The sequence below is a fragment of the Mustela erminea genome, chromosome 18, assembly GCF_009829155.1.
Source record: "Mustela erminea isolate mMusErm1 chromosome 18, mMusErm1.Pri, whole genome shotgun sequence".
NCBI lineage: Eukaryota > Metazoa > Chordata > Mammalia > Carnivora > Mustelidae > Mustela > Mustela erminea.
In genome coordinates this window covers 23,975,510-23,992,016 of record NC_045631.1, presented here as the reverse complement: position 1 = coordinate 23,992,016, position 16,507 = coordinate 23,975,510, and the positions used below count along the sequence as shown (strand labels likewise).

Below are 16,507 nucleotides of genomic sequence, written 5' to 3'. Positions count from 1 at the left end.
TCCAATTATTGAGCTGAGATATGTGTGTCCCCTAATCATAGAGCATCATCAGTGGGGAGGAGGGGGGCAGGGGAAGGCGAAGGAGGATGCCCTTTAAGACAAGTCAGAGCCGGATGTGAGCATGAGGAAGAGGATATCTATGGACTTTGGACTCAGGCCCCAGTGGCCTCTGGGGGAGTCGGGCTCCCAGAGGGAGATTCTTGATCTCCCAGAAATGGCGGTAAGACTAGTCGGGGAGCTGCAGGGGCACAGTGGCTGATAATCCCAGAATTTCCCATGACGAGGTGAGCATCCCTGGTTCCAGGATTCTGTTCCACCTGCTACTCGGGTTTGATCAGCCCCGGAGTCCACCTGCCATGGGCCTGAACCCCTCAAAACTCAGTCATGGAGCCTCATCTCACGGTTGCTTACCCCACCCCCTTTTGTGCCCGGGCTTCACTGGGAAGTATTTATTACACGTCAGTGTGATAAATGAAAAGTCATATTTTACTGTGAATTATCCCCAGCCCATGTGAAGTTCAGATCTATAGCCTGGAGAGTTATTAAGTGCTTACCACGGAATGCTATAAAAATCTCATCATTTTCCCCGGGGGCCTCTCCCACCAGGGAGTGAGGAGGGAAAGGGGCCGGGGAGAGGAGGGCCTACTGCCTCAGTTGTGGGAGGGGGACAGGGAAGGGTGGCCGGGGCTGGTTGGATTGCTCCGTTCAGGGAAGACACCCTGGGGTGGGATCCTGGGGTTCCTGGCTTCTTGTGTTTGGCTGGGTACCGTGTTGGAGGCCTCAGTTTCCCTATTTGTAACCAGCAGTCGAGGGCAGCAATGGTATTGAAAGTTGTGAGCCACAGGCCACATCTGATAGCGGCTGACAACATAAAGTTTAGTACAGTAATGAGATAAAGCTGACGACGAAGTGAACCTGATTCACGTTTCATGGAACTGCTGAATTAATTGTACAATGTAAAGAGGCCATATAGTTTAATTTTATTTTTTGTCAGATTAGGAACTCCCACGTATCAGCCAGGATCCCAGCAGGAAACAGATGGCACATTCACATTTGGATAATTCTGGGAGGGTTTTAATAAAGGAACAATTTACAAAGGTGTAGGCAGGGTGTAGGGAAACCACAAGGGTGGGCGCCATACCCTTAGGGTTAGTGAGAGTGACTCCCTGGCTATGTCCCTCCTTGGGCTGTGAGAGATGAGAGAAGAGAGCTGAAGCCAGAAGCCGGAGGGAGCTGGGGCTGTGTGTTGTAGGCGCGTCCAAGGGCAGCTGGGACTTTCTGTTCTGAGGCCCAAGGAGGCCCTTCCTCTCTCCTGTGCCCTGCCAGGGCTCCCGCTGGCCAGGCCCAACAGAAGACAGAGGGAATTGGGGCCTGGGATCAAGGGTCCATGCCGGTCAGCCTCTGGGGGTGGGGGCAGGGTGAGGATGGAGAGGGGATCCGAGAGGCAAATAGAAGGGACCCAGCCAGCCCCCCATTGAGGCTGGTTTTCAGGATGGGGTGGGTGCAGGCAGGCACGTGTCCTCCCTGAGCAACAGGTCCCACTGTTAGGCTGCCCTAATTACTGGGGAATTCTTCCTTAGAGTTAGCTCAGGTCGGCTTTCCTATAAACCCTCCCCATTCCACAACAAATACAACAGTTACTAGGCTGCATCTGAGACATAAAGGGTAAACAGTGTGACTACGGTTAGTAGCAGTTGTTTGCTTTGCATGACCTACGCTTGTTTTTATGGCTTTCCTCTTTATCTTTGGTGACTCTCCTGAACCTATAAACAACAGTGATGTGGACGTTTCCACTAATTACGTGCACAGACTGGCAGGTTTGTCCTCCAGACACTGATATGTGAGGAACAGGAAGGGGCATGGCGAATGCCTTCACCAATTTCTTTTTTAGCTGGGCCCCTTCTTCCCTGCCACTATTGCCTGAAACCTCCTGTTCATCGACTCTGGGGATCTCGTGAATGGGAGGGACCCTAGAGGTCTGTCTTTCTGATGCGGAACCCTTGAGAAAAGGCCAGGATGGTGGCCCAGTGTCTGTCTGCATACCTCCAGAGACAGGAAGCTTGCTACCTTTTAAGGATAGCCTGTGGATGTTGTAGAAGCTGGGATGATTATCCAATCGAGGAGGGTCCTGATTGTTTTAAGGGTTTTTCTGCCAATGAGGGTGAACACGAAGTGTGAAGAGAACAGCAAACACATGAGTGAGTGACACAGGCTATTGGTGCACCTGGGTGGGTCAGTCGGTTAAGCATCTGAGTTGGTTTCGGCTCAGGTCATATCAGGGTTGTGAGATCAAGCCCTGTATTATGCTCTGTGCTCAGCAGGGACTCTGCTTGAGATTCTCTCTCTCTGCCCTTCCTGCTTGTGCTCTGTCTCTCTCTCAAATAAATAAATAAAATCTTTTTTTAAAAAAAAGATTTAAAAAAAGATTATTTATTTATTTATTTATTTGACAGACAGAGATCACAAGTAGGCAGAGAGGCAGGCAAAGAGAGAGGGGAGGGAGCAGGCTCCCTGCTGAGCAGAGAGCCTGATGTGGGGCTCAATCCCAGGACCCTGAGATCATGACCCGAGCCGAAGGCAGAGGCCTAACCCACTGAGCTACCCAGGTGCCTCAATAATAAATCTTAAAAAAAAAAAAAAAAGACACAGATTTTCACAAATGTGGCTTCTGCTCTGTTTTTCCTATCTTGTTTCAGAGAAGACCAGGAAGGCAGTTCACCTACCACTCCCTTCCCATCCTGGATCTCATCAAACTTCCGTGCTTCCCATCAGATCAGGAGCTCCACAGAGCTCCCCACCCATCGAGCTCTAAAGCCCCCAGCGGGGTGCAGCACTTGGAGAATCTGGATTTACCCTCCCAGCTGCCTTACCCATCATTCTGGGCCCCCTGCTCCCTGCCAGGTCTACTTCTGTCTCTGAGGCGGCTCCCAAGCAGCCTCACGCTCTCGAGGGAAACAGCGCAGACACACGCAATGGTTCCGCATCTCTACGACCATTCTGTTTCTCCCTTTCGGTATGGTATGCAGTACGTTACACGAGATACCCAATACTTTCTTATAATGTAGGCTTTGTGTTAGATGATTTTGCCCAACTGTAGGCTAATGTGAGGCTAAGTACGATGTCTGGTAGGTTATAGGTACTAAATGCATTTTCAACTTATGATGGGTTTATTGGGATATAGCCCCACTGTAAGTTGAGGAAGATCTACATATCCTTCCAGACTTATATAAAGATGTTTTTCTCCCTTGAAGAACGGCATCATACCATACATATTATTTTGGAACCTGCCTTTTCACTTGAAATATATGTGCACATTCTTCTATGACAATAAATATCCTTCCCCACATTGCAGTTTACGGCTGTACAGTGTTCTACGCATGCACAGGTCACAGCTGGGGTTTAAATACCTAAGGTGCTGGGGATAGTGTGGAGATTGCCCCCTCCCCCAACATATGCAGTCTGCCTTGTTGCTGGTCTGTTGGCAGTTGCCCCATTGCCCCCCTGAGCTTTCCGTCTTGCCCTATTTCTAGGAGCTTAGCCAGGCCTGCTTGATGAAGTGTTTTTATTCTCCCTGCCTCCTCCCTCTCACTTTGCCTCTCATCTTTCTTGCACCTTCCATCAGTGCTGCTGTTCAGAGGGTGGTGCTGAAGTCTGCCACTCTTCGGGGGCCCTAGTAGGTGTTTTGGCAGAGAGTGGGAGTCAAGTGCTCTTGGAATTTTCAGTTAATAGAATTACTTATTCCCCCTTCCCTAAATGTTTGCATGTCCCTGTCTTTCAACGGCCCATGTCTGAAGCCACTTCCTCCAGGAAGCCTTCCTTCTCCAGAATACTCACAGTATTTTGTATTTACTCTTATCCTGACTCACTACTTACTAGCTGTGTGACCTTTGGGCAGATTACTAAACCTCTCTGAATCTGTTTCTTTGTCTATAAAAGGAGGATAATACTAGTTAGGATTCCCTAACTGTTAGCTGTTGGTAATATTATCAATCTTAACTTCTCTATAGACTGCAGGTGCTCTGAGAGCAGAGACTGTGTCTTTCTTAGTCATCTCCTGGTCTTAACCTGTGCTCTTCATTTGCAGGACCTAACACAGGGCCTGGCACCTAGAGAGCATGTATCACTCACTCCATGAATAAGTGAGTTTGAACGCAGATCTCAATGTGTAGACCAGGAGGGACCATGGCTTGCCAGGATCACACAGCAAGCTGGTCGTGGGGCTCAGAGATCCTGCTTTCTACTCATTCTCCTCTTCCTGGCTGGCCTCTGCACCATGGATCTTATCTCTTTTCAGCAGTGGTTAGTTGTTTACTCTATTTAGGAGTATTTGGTCTGATGGCTTGGGTGACTGGAGAGCTCCTTCTAAGAGCCTGACTCTGTGGTCCCAGGAGGTTAGGTGCCCCTTCCTGTCCCAGTATCTATCTCCTTATTCCCCAATCCTTAAATCTGTAGTCTTCCCCTCCCCACCAGTCCTCTGCAGGTATGGGAATGGGATGGAGCCCTTGTCCCTTCCCCTGGTTCCAGCTCCCTGGCCCCCTTTTCCACCCCTGCATCTGTCCCTTGGCACCTGAGGTCTGTCATTAGGGGATGGGATCAGCCTGCGCACTTTATTATGTGGGGTGGTCATGGGTCAGGCAGCTAGGGGGTTGGGAGCCCAGCAGGCCTGTGGGCACAGCGCAGCATGGTAGAAATGGGATGGCAGGGAGACACTGCTGCCTAGTCCAGAGGTGACTGAAGTGCCCAGAGAGGACATGAGTGTCTGATCGTTGACCTCCCAGGTGTCTGGCTCAGAGCCAGAGGGACACAGCCGTGGCTAGGCTACGTGAACCTCCTGGGAGCAGGACAGGTGTGGCGGGGGAGAGGGACAGGGGCCTGTCTCCACATACCGTGGGCAGTGACTGCCCACCTAGTGCATTGAAGGGAAGCATGGTGAGGCTGTATTCTGAGCTCTCTAACCACCGTCCTCTGTGGACTATTCCATGGAAAGAACCTGTACTTTGGAGTTTTGAGTCTTTCTGCCATTTCCTCGCTATGTGATCTTAAACAGGTCATTTGAACTCCCTGAACCTCAGTTTTCTCATCTGTAAAATGGGGCTAGCAATAGTACGACTTCATAGGGCTGTGGGGATTAAGTGCCGTGATTTGTGTGCCTAGCAAAACCTCAGCAAGCCTTAGTTTCTTCTTACATCCTTTTCGCTTTTTGGCACTTCCCTTCCTTCTCCACAGGATGAGCCCTGAGGGCTCAAAGAAAATCACAACTGCCAGGTTCCCAGGGCCCTGTCTACACCCTGCTCAAGTTTTCACCAGCCATACCCTCCCCTAACAGAGACGGGAATCTAAGAGTTTAATCCCCTTTGCTCCTACTCTCTGCCCGAGCTCCCCCTAGGGGCCAGGCTGCTGCTCATTCTCCCACACAATTAAAAACTCCTCCCTAACGCAAATGCCCAGTTTGGGGAGCCTGTGGCTCCTGTCCTGGGGCCTTGGGAAGACCAGACTAATATCCTGAGGTGGATAAAATGCTCCTGTGATGACTCCTCCAAGCCCGGACCCTCTCTGTGTTATAGACCCCCAACAAAGACACACAGCTGTGATTAGCACTCACGTGATCCAGTCCCTCCCTTTATAGACGGAGACAGTGGGGGACAGAGGGGCAGTGGCTTATCCAGGTTTGAATAGTGAGTGCAGGGGTGACTAAATTGGGATCTGTACCCTGTTTTCCCAACTCCCAATCTGGAGCTCCTGATATGTCTTCATCCAACATCCTCTGTGGGTCTCTTGGTGGTTTCTAAGCCCTGGGAGGGCACTTAGCCTTAACCTTGTCCCCTTCCTTTGGGGAACTTGGCTTCCAGAGCTGTGCACAGGGTATGGTTGGTGGGGCTATGCATTAAAATGAGTTCAGGGTCTCTGGGGGGCCACCACATTTGAGGCTGATGGCTTGTGGTAGGTGATGTCTTGGAAGGTGATGGTAGGTGGTAGGTGATGTCTTGGAAGTGCCTAAGTCCTTTCACTGAAGTACTTTGGGGCCTTTCCAGGTTCAGAGAGCTGGAGATTGAGCAGGGGGGAGGGAGGGATTGGTGTTTGGGGGAGGAGGGTGCTCAGTGGGGCCATTTGATATTATAGGGTTACATCTTCTGTGTCTTGTTCCAGCTCAGAAAACATAAAAATGGCCCTATCTCCTTTATCCCTTTCCAGGTGGTGGAAGCAGAGGTTCCCAAAGGGACAGATTTTTAAAAAAGATTTTATTTGATTATTTATTTGAGAGAGAGAGAGAGAGAGAGAGAAGAGTGCAGCAGGGAAGGAGCAGAGAGAGAGGGACAGGCAGACTCTGTCCTGAGTGTGGAGCTGGAACCCATCCCACGAACCCAAGATTGTGACCTCACACAAACTGAGTCAGACACCTAAATGACTGAGCCCCTGGATGCTCTCAAAGGGACAGACTGAGCTTAATTCCCTACTTGCCTGCCTGTTTCCTGGGCTGGGGTGGAAGGGGAGTGTGTTCTGTTTCTCCGTGTCCACTGTGGGAGCCACAACCTTCAACCTTTCCTATGTGGCAGGCTGAGTGCAGGGTCCCCCATAAGGAAACTTAGCATGCACTAAGGGTGTCAGTACAAACCAGACACTTAGCTCTGATAAGTGTGTGCATCACAGAAGCTGCGTCTGAGAGTTCAGTGCTGTTTTCAGTTGCATCCCCTATGATGGGTGCAGGTAGGGCTGTACCATGGTTTTTCCAGAGCTTGGTGCTTCCAGAGGCCTCATCCTGGCTCTGAACAGATCCATCTGAGGATCTCTTGAAGGCTATGTACTCTTTTCCCTGAAATTGCAAATATGTACAGACATTTGGTGTGTACTTTCAGACTTCATAATATCTCCTCTTGCTTCAGAAGGTGGAATCAGGGCGCTTCCCCAGCTAAAGCAGGGTGAATTGACCTGCCAGAGGGATAAAGGTAGGGAAGCATGTTTTCTGTTCTTAGTAGTGCCTGGATTGATGCGGGAGACATATCCTGCCCTGGGGGAGCTCCTAGTCTGATGGCGGAGGCAGTTGGTACTGTCTAGGAGTTTCTGGGCCAGTGTTCATGGACCGAAAAGTGATGAATAGTTACAGAATGACTTAAACTCTTTGGGGGCTAAGAAGGGGCCAGAGCTTGGGTTGGAGGGCTGGGAAAGCGACAAGCATAATCGGGGAGGGCTTCCTGGAGAAGGGGTTGAGGCTGATTCAGAGTGAGGGAAGAGGTAGGGGAGTCAGAGGAAGGTGGTGAGATGGTGCCTGTCAGTGTGCATGCTCAGGTATTGGTGCAAAAGCCAAACCCAGCTGAGTTGCCAAAAAAAGGCACGAGGCCCCAACACATCTGCACTGATTTACAGGGTTCACCTTTAGGAACATCTGCTCATTTTCTCCCCCGACAAAGGAAAATGGTTTCAAACATAAATCCTGGAATGGCTTGGATAGATTTCTTCACCCCTCCCTCTCCCTGATTGCAGGGCCTGAGGGTGTAGGAAATGTGTTGTCTTGTGTTTATCATAGCCAAGCAGAGCTCGGGGTGGCAGGCCTGACAACCTGGTCGTGTGGAGGTGATATACGGAGGTTCAGGAGAAGGCGCCGCAGAGGGGCCTTGGCATTCGTCCTTCAAACACAAAGTCACGCTTGCTATTTATTTATTTATTTACTTATTTGCTGCATGGGGATAGCTTGCTCCCAAGTCTGTGGTGGGCACGAAGCACACACACTGGGAGACGAGATGCTGGGGGCCTGCTCACCCGGGTGTCCCCAGGAACGAATGGGCCAATGGCCCCGGTGTAGGGTAGGCCTTTCTGGCCAAGCAGGTGAGTGACCCTGCTCTCCTGCTTTTTTGTTTTTTGTTTGTTGTTGTTGTTGTTGTTTGTTTGTTTTATTTTTTTTCCAGGACTGTTCCATGGGTTTCAGATTCCTATGACTCTAGAATTCTGTGCTGCTACTGTAGACTCTGTGATTGATACTAGGTCTTTGATTTTTGGATTGGGATAATCCAGAATTATTTCCTCCATCAGGAAGTTCGTGATTTTCTTTCTTTCTTTCCTTCTTTCTTTTTTTTTTAATGAGTCACAAGTTCTTTAGGATTCTTTCACTCTGTAGCAATGAGAAAGGATCCATTTCTTTGTCATATCCTGGAGTCCCCTCCAGGAGAAGGGAAAGAGAAGCCTGGGCTGAAGGTCTGCTGCTGGGAAGGAGGAAAACCCAATGGTACTTAATTCTTCTTTGATATCCTCGGGATAGAGGGAACCCCAGAGTAAAACCCACACACAAACACTTTCTTCTTGACTCTGAAATCCATACCATGATTCTTCTATCACTAGACCCAGTTTTTCCTTTGTAATGTCACAAGGGACCACTCCCCACTGGTACCTGAGAATGTCTGGTCCCTCACTCTTTACCCTGGTCCCCACCCTTGGGGCTGCTTACAGATTGCAGTGCTCGAATCTTGGTTTTGAGCTCATCATTTGAGGGGTTCTGGGGAGCACGGTGGGGTTGCCTTGTGGGGAGCACTCATATCGCTGAACCACCCTCTTTGTTAGGAAGGCCTCTCTCTCTTGCCATAGTATCGTTCTTCTCTTATTAGCAGTAGGAGGCAATTACCTCCAAATCCTTTATTTAGGAAAATCATCATTTGACTTCTTGGGGGACAATAACCTCAGGAGGCAAGAAAAGCTAGGTTATGCTATGGTAACAGTAGCCTGCAGATCCTCATGACGTAATACTACGTCGAAGGCGTCCCTCTTCCCTTGCAAAGTCCATTGGGCATGGCCTCCGAGTGGCAGTTTGACAGTCTGGGCTGCTCCTGTCTCAGCTGAATTCCGCCATCTCACCACGTGGTGGTCTTGGCCACAGCGTGGGAGAAACCACCCCGGGGGCAGTCCCGTCCTTGGTCTTTGGTGCTTTGTCATGGAAGTGATAGATATCTTTCTGCCCACAGCCTCTTGGCAGGGCTCGCCCCAGCCAGGGTCCCCGGATGACTAGCTCAGCATCCTATCCCTGCGCTCTGTCATGGCCCGGTCTGGTGGGGCGCTTCGGAGGGCAGGTGGAGGCCTGGGAGTTCTCTGGGGCTGCGCAGCTCGGGGTGCTGGGGCGCGGTCCTGGCCAGTCTCTAGCCTCTGACTCCATCCATCCAGGGCACGAGGGCCAATTAGTCAGCGCGCACCATTATGCCTCCTTAACAGCCACTTTAGATGCAGCCAACATGGGCGTCGGGAGGCAGCTGCGATGGACGGCGGCAGCTGTAATTAGCCGAGAACTCGGGGAAGGACAAATGGGAGGCTTTTATAGTCAAGCAAACCTCAGAATTGAAATAACTCTGCTAATTGTGCTTCGTGTGCTTATTAACATGACTTCAGGCAGTCAATAATGCCCCCATCCGCGGGTCTCTCTTTCCATTGTCTTTGGGGCTGAGAAGAAGAATGGCGCTCTCAATGACTGACCACCTCCTACGTGCCAGGGACGGTTCTGACTAGTTTACGTGTGTCCCTCATTCCATTCTCACAGGAAACTGAGAGGCCAGACAGCGGGGTTTCTTGCTCAGGGCTCAGCAGCCTGGTGTCCGCGCTCTTCATTGCTGTTCCCCAAGAACAAAGCAGATTCTTTGTGTAAGGTGGAGGCTTCTCTCCTCGTGTCTTGGAGATCCCAGGAGGTGTGGAGGGAATTCTGCAGGTCCGTGAACTTGGAGGTGAAAAAGTCATGCAATCGAGTCTTGCAATCGAGTCTTTCCCTTTAGTATGAATGCAGGGGGCAAACTGCTGTAAGCAGAATGAGCAAGACTTGGGATTTGTCACCGAAAGAAATCACAGGCATTTTCATATTATATTTACTGTCTTGAAAAACGTTTGCTCAGCATTACTTCCTGCCACTAGATCTTGTCATTTAATACATTGTTAAAGAGGTACATATATTACACTGAACACACATATATTTATTTGTTTATTTAAATGTTTTGAAGTGTAGTTGACTTGCAATACTGTATTAGTTTCAGGTGTACAACACAAGGATTCAACATTTCTATTAGGAGTGATCGCCACGAGAAATCTAGCGACCACCTGTCACATGCAAAGCTGTTAGATATTATTAACTGTGTTCCCTCTGCTGTGTGTTGTATTCCCAGAACAGATATGTATTTTTTAAAAAAGTCTCGATAGTAACTACTTTGCTATAATTGGTTCCCTTTGCAGTTGTACATACTTTATTTTGTGTTTTTAAAGGCGACATCCCGTAGGCTTCCACACACTGTCAGAGGCTTCCAGAGCACAAAGAGGGTCATGAACCCCTCTGAGAGGGTCTCTCTGAGCCTCACTCACTTGCCCCAGAAACCATTTCATCTGGAAGTGAGTGGGTTACATCCTGGTTGACGCTCTTCTTACTTTATATGAAGCTAGTGGCAATTGCTTGAATATGCCAGGTTCTCTCTCTTTTCCGTACCTTTGTGCAAGCTGTTCCTGTTGCCTGAGCAGCTGCTCCTCTGCCCCCACCCCATCACCTGGCTCCTTGGGTTTACTCCCATCACCTGGAGCGCAGCATCTGCCTTTGGCCTCTGGGGTGGCCTCCTGGCTCCTCCAGGCTGGGTTAAGTGGGCCTCCCTTGTGCCTCCCCAGGGTAAGCTCCAGGGTAGTAATGATCCCATTAGATCAGCTTAGAACATGTTAACTGTGATGGGGCACTTTGGAAAGGCAGCCTTCTGGAACACTGAGGTGCTGGCCAGGGTCTGGCTAGGCTACCTGGGTCCCTACTCTGCTTTCTCCTCTGGATGACAGTGCAGCCCTATTAGTGCCAGGTCGGCTTTACAATAATCCCGAGTGACTGTGAGTTTCCAGAAGTGTGAGCACAAAGACTGTCAGGGTCAAGTGTCTGGATGGTGCCATAGCCCTCAAGCAGAGAAAGCTCGTGGTGTCACTGGGGTGGGAGGACTCTGTTTTTGTGAAGTTCTCTAATAGCCATGCGATTCTGGGGACCCTCTGGGCAGCAGCTCCTGCTTAACAGTGTGTGTCCAGGACCCCTTCCTACCAGCTCACTGCAAACACCCCCGCTGCAGGAACTTGCCAAGAACATCACATGGAAGAATGCCTGTAATCCTCATAAACCCCTTAGAGGGAGGCGCTGTTATCGAGATTGTACGTATGAGGAAACTGAGGCAGAGGCTTCATCTGTGCCTCATCCAGGATCATACAGTGGCAGAACCAGTAGCAACACCCCCACACTCAGATTCTGCAGCCGCAACTCTGAACACCAGACCTGTTGTGTTGCCTGTGAGACACCCGCTGCAGAAGGCCTTGTATAATTCAGAAACTTGCCTAATTTAAGACAATCCCTGACATGCCGGTAGGTGTTTCTGCTTATCAGCTAACGTGGCATTGCTGTGTGGTGAGCACGCAAACACGGTTCACAATTCACTGGGCCTGCCAGCTTCCACAGTCTTCATGCTTAATAAATATTTGGGATAGACATTATTTAAAATTTTGCATATGAAGTGAGACTATATTAATATCTTCATCAGGGTGTCAAATCCACATATACACAATCTCGTAAAACGGGAAGGTACTGTGCTGCTGAGTAACTGGATTTTAATCAGCAACGGAGCCTGGACCGGGAGCTGCTACAGAGAAGGTATATCTTAAATCACGTGTGTTCCTGTGCCTAGCACGGTGCCTGGTGCCTGGCACGTGCTCAGCAGCAAAGGGTTAAGGGAACGCTGTCTAACTCAAAGCAGTATAGTTCGATTGGTTGTGATTTCTTCTTTGGAGGAGAGCCACTTAAGCTTGTATTTCTTTGTAGTTTTGTTAATCCTGGATTTACCACCTCCTTCTTTTCCATCCTTAAAAAGGGGAAGAGAAAGAAGAGACATCAGTAACTGATAATGAAAAGGGACAGGGACAGAAGACCCGAGGATGAGCAACAGGGCCAGCGTGTCATCTTAAAGATTGGGGGCTTCTTTGTTTAGGGCATGGGCATGGTTTACGTACCTGTTAGGGTGTCTGCAGCAATGGAAACCAATTCTGCATAACTTAGCAAAAAGGGGATTCAATTTAAGGTTCGTGGAGCTAACTTGGGGGAGGGAGCCTAGTCTTGGGACAGCAGGAGCCCAGGGGCTGCTGCTGAAAAGGAAGTAGGAAGAGGACACGCTGCAGCCTGGTCAGGATGCTCCACCAGAAGTGACCTCTGACCCTGCTACATACAGTGGGAGGTTTCCTCACAGGGAGGTCAGGTGCTAAAGGGAAGGGGATTTGAGTGCTGGTGTGACAAAGGGGACTTGTATCCACAACTTGCATCTCCAAATCATCAGGTGGAGGGGACTGTGAAGGTCGTCTAATCCCTGCTTGTGTCACCAATGAGGGAATGGAGTCCAGCTTCATTTCCACTTCATTTCCAGTTGGTGACAGAAGCAGGACCCAAGCTCTCACGAGGTGCTCTGTGCAGAGAGGGGGCAGAAATGTTTTAACACTGGAAAGGCCTTCAGAGCACCATCTGTCTTTATTAAGATGGGTCAAAGGCCTGCTTGTCAACATGCCCTGATGGGGCCTCCCTCCCTCTCACCCCAGTTCCCTCCACCCAGAGGTTAGAGGGTAGAGACCCTGGTCCACTGTATGGGTAGAGCGCACTCTCACACCTGGGCATGTAGGTGGTGGGCGGGTTATACAGTCCTGGTAGTCCCTGGCCGAGCCCACCCCTGCCACGCTTCTGGGTGAGCAAGAACGAAGATGGGAGGAAGGCCTCGAAGGGCAAAATAAGAGGGAGGGACATCCCGGAAATGTATAAACCCTAGGTTCATGTAAGAAGGGTATTTTTACATCCTCGTGTGCTACTTGCTCTAAATACATGAATCCCAGCTAACTTCTACTGCCAGAAGACTATATAACCACTGCTCTTCTTGGCCATTCATTGGGCTTTATCCTGGGTGGGGATAGAGGAAGGGCAGGGAAACTAAGATTAATTGAACATCTACTATATGCCAGATTTTCTACTTAGATAGTCTCATTTAATCCAATATTCCTACCAGTCCCTTGAGACAGTTATAATGGCTTCATTTTATAGCTGAGGAAGCCAAGTAAGCCTCCCAACTGAGAAGGGTAGAGCCCAGGGCTGGCACAGTGAGCTCCGACTCTGGTTCTCATGTAGGTATGTGTATTATTCAGGGTTCTCCAGAACAATAGAACCAACAGAACAGAGAAAACATAAGTATATTGTATTGATTGATTGTAAGAAATGGCTCATGTGCTTATGGAGGCTGAGAAGTCACCAGATCTGCAGTCAGAGAGCTGGACTCAGGAGAGCCAGTTATGTCGTTCCAGCTCAGGTCCAAAGACCGGAGGACCAGATGAGCTGATGTCTGAAAGCTGCCAGGCTCAAGACCCCAGAGAAGCCCATATTTTGAGTCCGAAGTCCCGGAAAGACCTATCTCCCAGCCCAGTCAGTCAGGTAGGAGGAGTACCCTGTCACTCAACTTTTTGTTCTATTCAGATCTTCCTCTGATTGCTCAAGGTTTGCCCACATTGGAGAGAGCACTCTGCTCTGCTCAGCCTACCAGTTCAAGAGTCAGTCTCATCCCAAAACAGCATCACAGACACATCCCAGAGAATATGTGACCAAATGTGTGGGAACCTTGTGGCTCAGTGAGGTGAACCCACAAAATGACCCGTTGCAGTGTGGCACCGGGGACAGTGAGAGGAGGGGCCTTGGATGCCATTCTTTTCCCTCTTTGCAGAGGAGGTTTTGAGAGGGAATATGTGTGTGTTTGTGGGGGGCGGTTACTCTTTACTCTGCCCTTCCCGATGAGGGTACCTGGGCATTCCCAGCACACAGCTAGATCAGCACCGCAGGTGGAAGCCAGATCATCCTTCTTACGGATTAGCTCCCCGGTGCTGAGTTCTCCCAGCCAGAAACAGCAGCCAGGGCCCCCCGGAGAGGAAGGGAGTCAGCAGGGGACCCATGATTTCTTATCCTGTGACTGAACCAAGCCTGCAGTCCTAGTGTCCGTCACCTTGGCAGTGTGGTCACAGGCTTGTTACTTGGACTGGGAGCTGGGCCTGACTGGTTCCTGGCACAGGCCTCCTATATACCTTCTCTCCTCTTCCTCTGTAAGAACCCTGCCCAGAGCCTCCCAGAGTAAAGACTGCTGTTCCTAGCGTCCGTTGTGAGTAGGTATGGTCTTATGACCAACTTAGGGACAATGGGCTAGAAGCAGAAATGGTTTGTAATCCTTCCGGGAAGTGTCCTTAAAGGGAGGGTGACATTCTCCCTCCCAGTTTCTTCTGTCTTGCTGGCTGCCATGCAGCTGTCATGACTAGCACCAGCGCAGCCACACTGGGCCACAGGGTAGACGTCAGAGAGGTCGTGAAGCCACAAGGCAGATGGAGCTGATGTCCCTGACCCCAGAGGCACCATAACAGCTCTGGACCCCCACCTGGGAAGTGACACCTAAACTCCATCCAGATTTTTAGAGCCTCTCCCTTGCTGCAGGACCTGGAGCAGTGGCTTGGCCTCTCTAGACCGCGCCTGATTTTGGATAATGATAACTGCATGTGGTGTGACTCCTGTGCGGGGTGTCAGGAGTGAGTGGGCAATAGGGGACAGGACGTGGAGAGGCCAGGGGCTTGGTTCAGCATTAGCTGTTTGGGAAGAAGGTGGCGGAGTGAATGCGGAGGCAGCCTAGAACAGCGTTGACTCTTGGTTTGGGCTTGCTGTCCATGAACCCGAATGTCCTCATCTGTAAGTTAGAGACGGTGGTGCCTGCTTCACAGGTTGTGTGAGAATCAGAGGCAATGTGTGTCGGGAGCCTGTGCTCTGCGGGAGGCAGGTGCTCTGTGAATGGTAGCCCTGACTTCCGTCCTTGGTCTGAGGGTCCAGAGACCTCAATTTTTGAGGGTGCCACTGAGGTCATGGGAAGTCACTTAACTCTCTGGACATCTTTACTCACTTGGAAAATGTGGGGAGAGCTGGTGATTGGATTGCGTGAACTCAGAGGGTCCTTTTCAGCCCTGGTTGTCAACCCCCTTTGCCCACACTTTTTAGACAGTAAAACTGAGACTTCATGTGGCAGAGACAGATCGCTATGCTTCCTTTCAGGGTGGGGTGAGTGGGGAGAGCAGCTGCCCCACAGGGGAGCATCGCCCTGTTTGCTTCTCCCAGAGGCAGCGTGAGCTGAAGGCACGTGTACTGTTTCTGGGCCAAGATGGTTACCACACGGATGTATCTTCCCCACCCTCTCTTCCCCACCTGCCAGTTGGAAATCCAGGCCCAGGGCAGCCTGGGAGGATGGTAGAGCCCCTCTCGGCCTGCGCTGTCGATGACGATGGGGGACGTGGTGCACGGCACCCTCCCCCGTCCAGCCCTGCTTTGGCCTTTGTGCGAACAAGACATCACTTGGCTGAGATTTCAGGGTTCACCTGCGAGAGCAGCCAGTGTTCTCTTCACCAGTACACTCCGGAGCTAGAGTGACTTGTCCAGAATCTATGCCTTCTCTCTGGTTCTTGGTGCCATCCTGTTTGACAGTCTTCTCCATGAGGTTGGCTTCCTTGAGAGCCAGAATAGTGGCTCATACCACCGCAGACTGATGACACCCAGTGCGGGTTGTCTCATCCTCCCGCAGGGATGGCCTGCCTGCGGGCACCAGGCAGGGGCTGATAAAGACCTGGTAATTTGCACTGAGCATCTACAGGGCACACACCTGAGTCCTACCAGGCCGCAAGCTGATCCCACAGATCAGGTGCTGTACCCCATCACGTCCCTGCAGGCACCAGGGTGTGGGAACCCCAAAATAACAGGCAAGGGAGCAGCTAAACTCTCAGATGAGGGAAGCCGGATTAGGGTAGGACCCAAGGCCTTGAGGATCTAGGAGGGGTGTCTGTGAAAGGGGGATTACTTTGATACTTTGTGGGATTGAGGACGGACATCTGGACTGGGGCCAAAGCCCTGATCTGAGTCCAGCTCTGCCCCCAACTTGTGTGTGACCTACAGAAGACCAAGGTCACCAGAGAGTTGGTGATAGGAGCAGGGACCAGAATCCAGGCTCCCCTCCAGCCACGGATGGGTTCTTTCTGGAAACCACCACCCCCTCACTCTCTCTTGCCTCCAAGCCTGGGCATCCCTGATTAGGATGCTAATGGAAGGAGGGGGTGAGGAAGTGAGGGAGCCGCAGAGCAGGGAGAAATACCGGGGGACTGGGGAGCCAGTGGCTAATTAAAGTCTCCATGTCAAAGAGGAATGCCAAGTAGGTAATTTCCATGCCATTTGAATAATGGGAAAACATTTACCATTTCTCAAGTTTGCTTGTTGAAGAGAGAGGAGAAGAAGGAAGGAGGGGAGAGGATTGTGGCCGGAGGGGCCTCTCCACACTACTGGGGAAGGTGGGCGTGGCGCAGGGGGCCCGAATTGCTCCAGGGAGGCAGAGAGAGAAAGGGAGCAGGAGGGGGCCAGTGCTCTGCCTTTCTCCAGAAGGTCCTGAGAAGTTCCTGAAGCCCGGCTCAGGGAGAGGGCAGCCATGCTGCATGGTGG

General features: G+C 50.7%; 1 long non-coding RNA gene across 3 annotated transcripts in view; it reads left to right on the top strand.

The window, feature by feature from the left end:
• Nucleotides 1-8,417: 8,417 nt before the first annotated feature.
• The window catches only part of LOC116578389, an 85,184-nt gene continuing 77,094 nt past the window's right edge, over nucleotides 8,418-16,507 (top strand). For 2 of the 3 annotated variants that reach the window (XR_004280856.1, XR_004280858.1), the window contains exons 1-3: nucleotides 8,428-8,497; nucleotides 11,052-11,338; nucleotides 13,306-13,432. This is a non-coding gene — a long non-coding RNA (uncharacterized LOC116578389). Of the gene's footprint in view, nucleotides 8,498-11,051; nucleotides 11,339-13,305; nucleotides 13,433-16,507 lie in introns of all 3 variants that reach the window. The other variant, XR_004280857.1, reaches the window with a different exon arrangement.